General features: G+C 51.7%; 1 protein-coding gene across 3 annotated transcripts in view; it reads right to left on the bottom strand.

Annotated features, from left to right (window-relative positions):
• COL8A2 (collagen type VIII alpha 2 chain) overlaps positions 1-1,572 on the bottom strand; it is a 175,349-nt gene extending 173,777 nt beyond the window's left edge. For all 3 annotated transcript variants that reach the window (XM_019512200.1, XM_019512199.1, XM_019512201.1), the window contains exon 1: positions 1,173-1,572. The gene's annotated coding sequence lies outside the window, so the exon portion shown is untranslated. The remainder of the gene's footprint in view (positions 1-1,172) is intronic.
• Positions 1,573-7,354: the final 5,782 nt, after the last annotated feature.

Raw genomic sequence — 7,354 nt, 5'->3', positions numbered from 1 at the left:
GATACCTGTTGTAAATCCTGGAGGCTGATAGACTCCCTAACATTTTTAGCGGTCAGCTTCTTGGGGGCTTTGAGGCTCGAAAACCACAAAGCTTCAAGAGCTGCTTCTGTAACTGAAGCTAAAGCTTCCAGCCGGTCCCGCAGTGCGATGCTTTGCTCTGCTACGACGGCGCGTGTGAAGTCTGTTACTCTAAACATAGCAATGCTGCCCCAGTTTGAGCAGGGAAAACCCCTCTTATGCAGACAGCGCTGTCGTTTTGGCGTCCAGCGCTCGTAGGACTGCAGCTGAAAAAGAATAGTTTGTTCCCAGCGTCCCTCGTTGATAGCTCAAAACTGCATTTTTACAGAAGCGATAAAAAAAAATCTCAGGAATTCACTGGCCTTATGATTTATTAAACGCTCCTTATAGCAAAGCTGCCCATAGATGAGAAAATATCTCCGGTAGGTTATTACTCAGCCTGGGGCTAATATAGAGAGGGGACTCTCCTGGCTTATTGAGACTGTTCAAAGCCAAGAAACTTGGCAGAGGAGAGCACGGATTAGCAGGAGTGCTCTTTAAAAAAAGGAGCACCTCATATTTCCCAACTCAAGGTGCGCGTGAAATGAGCTCAGACGATATATCCTGATTCTAACAGGGGCTGACGACAAGTATTAGTGCAGATGTTTGTAATTGGGAAAGAGGACAGCCTCACGGTCAGATTATGGAACTGGACGCACAGTCAAAGTGCCGGGAAGGGAAGTCCCAAGGGGCGCAGAACTTTTCCCAAACATTTTTCGTGCTAGAAAAGTAGGATTTAGACATTAGAACCAGACACAGGTTGGGCCCAGAGTGGTTCTTATTAAACAGCCTGGCCATCTCCAGCCCCTGGAATACGGCTTGTTACAAAGGAATGCAATTATAAAAAGGGGCAGGGGGAAAAAACAAAAGAAGGGATGGTAAAAGGGAAAAAGAAATAAAGAAAAGCATGCAGATGAAACCTTGCCTGGGAAGAGGCATTTGGAAGAGCCCGTGCAATATCCCTTGCTGCATGGAGAAAGGCAATCAGAATTATAGGGTCTTGTGACTGAGAAGTGAGAGAGATTTTTCCTAGTCCGAGCTTAATGCAACATGTGATAGGCACGTAGGTGAAAGTAAATGAGGAGGAGGATAGATCAAGAAAAGAAAGCCCTTACCTTGTTTGTAGAAGCAGCCTCTTTAGACTCGCATGGGGAATCTTGGGGAGAGGAAGGGGTCTCTGAGGTTTGCAAGAAGCAGAGTTTGATTTGCTGGTGGGATAGTCTACTCCAGGGAACTGCAGCAGTCAGTGACGCCCGTTCCTGAGAGCTTCGGGCAGCCTGGAGAGGTCTACCTTTGTAGGAGGAGAGAGGCAAAAGGACAGAGCTGATCTGGGCAGTGCTGCGAATGAGTGCATGAGGGAGGGAGGAAAGGTTTTTCATAGACTCTTTGATGGGCTAACAAGGCTCAGGACTGGGTTGGCTGGTCGAGGTTTTTTGTTTTTTTTTTCTTTTTTCCTCTCTCTCTCCCGCTCTCTTGAGTGGGTTCCAGCTCTGAATTGTTTCGCTGTTTCACTGACACAGAAGGGACCGTGTTTATATATACTTTAAAAAAAACCCACTTCTGGGAGGAGATAAGGGGCGAGGGTGGAGGAGCTCTCCCCCCAAGACCCTGGCTGTACACTGTGGGCACCCTCTCCCCCACCTCCTTGCTGCAGCCCTCTGTGCAGCTGAGCAAATGACACTCCTCTTTGCACCCAGTTGGCAAAAGTATAACTGAAAAGATAGACATGGATGAGGGGGGCAGAACTGGGTCGGGGGAACTGGAATGGCAGGGCTGTGCTAGGGGGAGCTGCTCTGATGTTCCCAGAGGACCAAAAAGCACTTTGCCCCGATTCAGTGGTCTGTGATGTCAAGTTGTACGAGGATGGGCCGGGAGGGGCGGTGGGTCTGGACACTGGCATGTAGAGTGCAGGGAGCAGGTGACAGTGGCTCCCTGTTTTCAGAGACTCCCCAATTCCAGGAATATCAGGGTAAAAGGAACCTGGAAGTTAGCTTTTGATGGCACCTGGGAAACCCTGAAGACCAACCAAACCAGGGACCAGTGCCCCACACTGGGGGAGTTTGGATGCTTCTGTTTAATTTGTGGTGGATGAAACCAGCAGAGCAAGCCCCCCTTGAGCCCAAGACATTTTAGATGCCCCAACACCATGGACCTGGTGCCTCCTTCCCCAGCACCATGGACCTGGTGCCCCACTGCTTCTTGTGACTTTTCTGCCCCTAGGAACGGCATGAAGAAAAGCTTCCCTTAGCTAAGAGTCATATCTGCATCCATAGCCGGAAAGGGCTGATCAAACACCAGCTCTCCCCACCCTATTCAGAGAGCTGCTTGCTAGTTCCTTCACACCTGCAAGCAGCTCCAACCTCCCCCCACCCCCCTCTGCACCCTCCCAAAAGCAGCCTGTGGGAGAAGACAGCTCCACATCTCTTCATTTCCCTTTCCAAGTACACATGCAACTCTAGAAATGCTGCCATTGTCCTGAAAAATACAGCACCATTTAGAGAAAGGTCCCCCCTCCCCCTTCAAGAAATGCTTATGCAGATCAGGAGGGGAGTTTCACCGAAAAGAGAGATTCCTGGTGGCAATCCTGACCTCTACATCCTTTACTGCAGAGGGTTGTTTGGATGAACCTGACCATTTGGTTGGAGAGATGCCCTGACATTTTTTGGAAGAATAATTTGCTCCAATGCCCTATATCGAGTGCATGTTTGCTTGCAGATGCTAGTCGCACTACTTATCGCATGCCTGGATGGTGCTCAGAGACACCAGAAGACTTGGTGACAGGCAGAATTGCACTTTATCATTCAGCCACTAGATGTCGCTGCTGTAATTAGCTCTCCCAAGGGTACCAGCCCTGGTTAACAAGAGAGAAGCTGGAGCTCAAGCTGTGTGGCTGCCTGTTTACAGCTGTGCTCAGGGCTGTACACAGTGCTTTGTACCTCCTGTTTAAAAAGGGCTGTGATTCCCCATGTTTTAACAACTGGCACCATACTGTGAGGTCTGATGTGGAATAGCTGGTTGGTACTGGCTGCTCCAGGAGCGGCTACATGTCAGCGGCCCCCTAGTAGAGATGGGTGTAGCTGGAGGCTGGTCAGGTAGACAGGTGCTGTGGAAGTGTTAGATGTTACTTGGCTTCAACTGCCCATTGACACTGTTCATTAACTTAAGCAGCCGCTGGTTCTGTACCTGATTGCAGGTACCCTGAGGATAACCCAAGCAGTTGATACAGATGAAGGCTTCAATTCTCAAGCTGATCTATGCAGATACACCCAGTGAACATGGCTGGACTGCACACTAACATGACTGCTTGTCTGCACAGATGTTCCCCATAGCCGTGCACATCCAAAAGCCTGGCTGAAGAGCACAGTCCTATGTTTTGGCCTGGCGGTATGTGCTGCTCAAAGCAAACAAGTAGATACACCTGAGTTGTGAAGCCAATCCCCCTTTCCCCCTAGTACCCCTGCTGCTGGCTCACCTCTGATCCCAGGGCAGCATGACAGGTCACATACTCACTGGTGGGTTATACTTGGCCAGGAAACAGACATCAGATGCCCCAGAGCCCCACTTAGCCTGGGTGCATCCCTCCAGCAGACACAGGGGTTGCAGACTCTCCATTATAGAAACCCATGTGAGACGCGGTATTACCCTGCCTGGAAACTTGCTGGGACACAGTCATGGGGTCTTAAGGAATGAGCCCTGATGCCAAAAGCATGGGCACCAGCCCCAGGCAATTCATCTGCAACGGTCATCTTTGGTGGTGCCCTGCACCAGTCCTCCTCCTCCCTCTTTTCACCTTACAGCTCCCATCTTCTCTGCTAAGTCTCCTCCAGAAACCAGGGGGGGTCAGCTTAAATACACCATATTCTCCCTTCAGGGGTGAGCCAGTGAGCATGGAAGCAAACTACTTTTCCCATTTCATCAGTGGTTGAAGAACACCATCACCCCAAACATGCTCCAGTGTAGGCCACTCAGTCTTCATAGCCTCACCCTAAAGCAGCAGCAGGCTGAGAGAAGCAAACTCTTCCAGGTATATGGGGTGTTCGGGTGCCTTTCCAATAGGCTGGGGCCATCACAGCAGCTTAGGACCGGCCGGCCTCGCAGCCACATGTTTGCTTTTCTCCTGGCTGAGTGCATTCCTGGATTCTGGGCCAGAACAAAAGCTGAACGTCCTGGGAGGCTGCTCTGCGGCTCAGGCAGGGCCTATCATCGCCTCTGTGACTTACAACCTTCCTTGGGCTGGGCTCATTTATCTTCAGGAACCATATGCCCGCGGGGGCCTGACCCTTTGCTTTGCTTGGCCACTCTTTTATCCCTGTTTTCAGGGGCGAATGAGTTGCAGCGTCTCATTGACAGGTGTTGCTGACTGCCCAGGAGAGCCCAGCCCTCCATCCATCATGGGCCCTGTTGCTGTTGGACAGGGCTGCTCCACTCCCTCTCCTGAGGACCAGCGCAGCAGCCGCGCCATGAATGAGCTGCAGGGAGCCACATGCTAAACATATTTGAATGGAGGGAATTGTTAGGTCTCCTGCTGGCAGGCTGTAAAAAAGGATTTCTCCTGCCAGACACACCACCCTGTCCTGCAGCCATTAAGAGCCTTACCCCCTGCCTGTTTCTCTATTCATCCAGCCTTCCCCAGACACAACCCTCCACCTACCCCCTTTGCCTCACCTCTCCTTCTCCCATTCTCTGCACATACTTCGGCATGACCTGCTTGCTTCCAGCCATGTCTGTCTCTGTCTCCATGGGTCTTCTGCCTGATCTTGCAGATTCCTATTGCCGTGGCATCTGCAGAGGCTCAGACAGGTTGAGCTCTGTGTGACAGGTGCTGCAGTGCACAGCCATCTGAAGGATATGGATAGATCCCTTTGGGGCAGAGACTGAATGGTTCCTATGAATACTCTTTCACACATCTGCCCATACACCCGCATCCAGCCCCTTCATCTGTCCGTCTCTCCCACGATGCTTTCTTCACTTCAGGATGAAAGTGAATGGCATGGTCCCATGCGACCCCACCAGATCCAGCTTCTAGGCCAGAGCAGACTTGATCTTAGGGTTGTCTCTGGATAGAGACAGACCCCAGTGTGCCTAAACCCTATCCCAGCAGCTGCTCTGTCAAGTTGCCTCTTCCTTCTGGGGCAGCTGGCTAACATCACTGCCACCTGTATCCAGTCTGACGCAGCGCCATTCCCACAAGGCATGAAATGAAATGGCAATTAACCCAGAAAGGCCCCTGCTCTGCCGCTTTCACTGATGGGTTCACAGGAGGGCCAGGCCGGGGGGCTGAGCATGGCTGCTCCCTCCTGAATCTCACCAACCTGCTTGGACTCTGCTCAGGGCAGTATCATGCTCAGAGCCGGACTGGCTTGCCACACTACCACTGCTCCTTTCTTCATCTGCCTCCTGCAGATCCTCACCTCTAGCATCCCCCCAGGTGGCAGAACTGGGGTTGCGGAGAGAAGGGGTTAGAGCCCACACTGGGGTAAATCAACCTGGTCCTGGGGCACACTGCACGGAGGCTTCCCAGAGCCCTATACTCACCGCAGAAAGGCAGCAGCTTTGGCTTTGAGAAAGGGGCAAATACAAGGGCAGGGCTAGCCCAGCGATGCCATACCTGTGCCCTTCACAGAGCTTCCGTCACGAGCCATCTGATGCAGCCAAAGGAGGTGCCCTGGGTTTAGCAGTCATAGACCAGCGCTCAAGCTGCTTTCTCAGTGAATTTCTTCCCTTTAATTATTTTTAGCATTTTATTGTTACCTAAGTTTCTCAGGAAATTGCACAGGCCACGAGTGGAATGGGATTCCAGTGAAGTCAGTAAAGTCGATGCAGTCAGCCCTCAGGGCCCTCGATTTGATCTCACCAGTCTCTCAAGGATGAAATTCCAGCAGACTCCAATGCAAAAGGGAGCCAGAAGTGAGTCAGAAAGGAGGGAGGGGTTGCAGAAGCTGGTGTTTTTGGAGGGGAGCAAAGTAAGAGGAGGACGGATGATGTCTTAGAGGAGCCCTGGGACAGGGCCTGTGGGAGGTGGGGGAGGCAAGAGCCAGCTCTGCCACTGACTCCCCGGGAGACCCTGAGCAAGTCATTTTACTTCCCTGCCTCCCCTGTGTAAAACAGCTGACCACGCTCATTTGTATCACCTCCAGGTCAGGGACAGCCTGATGTTGAACCCTTACTGGATTAATCTGGGACCCAAAACCACCAGTGGAAACTGAAGGTCCCTTTATTTGACCGTGGAAGCCACTGTGCAGCCATCATGAACCCGTTCCCTGGGTAGGCACTTCCACTTTTACAAGAGCTTTTGGTTTCCTTGGAATAGATAGAAATCTTTGGAAAGAGCTAAGGCCCGTTTCTGTGCTGCCTTTTGGTCAGGTCATGCATTGGAGGGTGCATGCTCTGTGCACTTGCTCCATCAGCATGTGGCTTTGTTGAACTTGATAAACCTGTGATGTCTGAGTGTAAGGGTGACTGCAGCGGGGCCTGGGGTGAGGGGGAACTACACCGCTGAATTATAGGTGCCTAGGTCCAACAAAGATTTGGCAAGACCAAACATTCAGCGCCCTGTGGAGCCAGGTTGAAGAGAGCTGACCACCGCATTTCATTGTCCTGGGTGAAATGAGTTTGGCTGGTCTCAGACCAAGGGCAAGGGGTTGTGTGAAAAACACGTCACCCCACGCTTGACATTTGCTCTGTCCTTCTTCTCCCATCCCCCCGCCATGTACCAGTAATCTTGGTACAGAACCAAGAACCAGAATCAATGGGCTCTGAAGAAGGATATCCCATTTCAAAGAGTCCCTTGGACTCAGGCTTGGACTTCACTGCCACCGAGTTCTTCACAGCTCTTTCCCCAACTTTCTGTAGCTAACACAGACAGGCAGACTAAAACCATGGATCCACTAGGCCCTCCTTCCCTTCCCGCTCTACCTCCTAGTCACTGCATTTCATTAGAGCAAACGAGAAGCGACTCCAGGGAGGGAAGAGAAAAAGCATCCCTGGCAGGGAGAGGGAAGCGGGAGTTGGGTCTCAGCTCTCAGCTCAGAGCAAGCACTAAAGATAAGCAGAGATAAATAAAGCTGGGACAAAATGTGTGGCATCAAGAAAGATCCCCCTGCCACCTCGAGCTTGGGCATGGCCCAAAGGGCCTTTGCTGTCCAGATAAGACTGAGCACCCAGGAAAGCCATAATTGACAGGAGTCGCAAATTTGGCTCTTCATGGCCTTGAAAACTCAGCAATAGGAACAGCAGGGGGTGCTGCAGGACAGGACTCCAGTTCCTCGGCACTGCTGGGGGGGGGGGGGGCCCCCCC

Source organism: Gavialis gangeticus, unplaced genomic scaffold, assembly GCF_001723915.1.
Source record: "Gavialis gangeticus isolate Ggan-Ray unplaced genomic scaffold, GavGan_comp1, whole genome shotgun sequence".
In the NCBI taxonomy this organism is placed as follows: domain Eukaryota; kingdom Metazoa; phylum Chordata; order Crocodylia; family Gavialidae; genus Gavialis; species Gavialis gangeticus.
The sequence above is the reverse complement of the archived record's forward strand: the minus strand, read 5'-3'. Positions and strand labels throughout refer to the sequence as shown.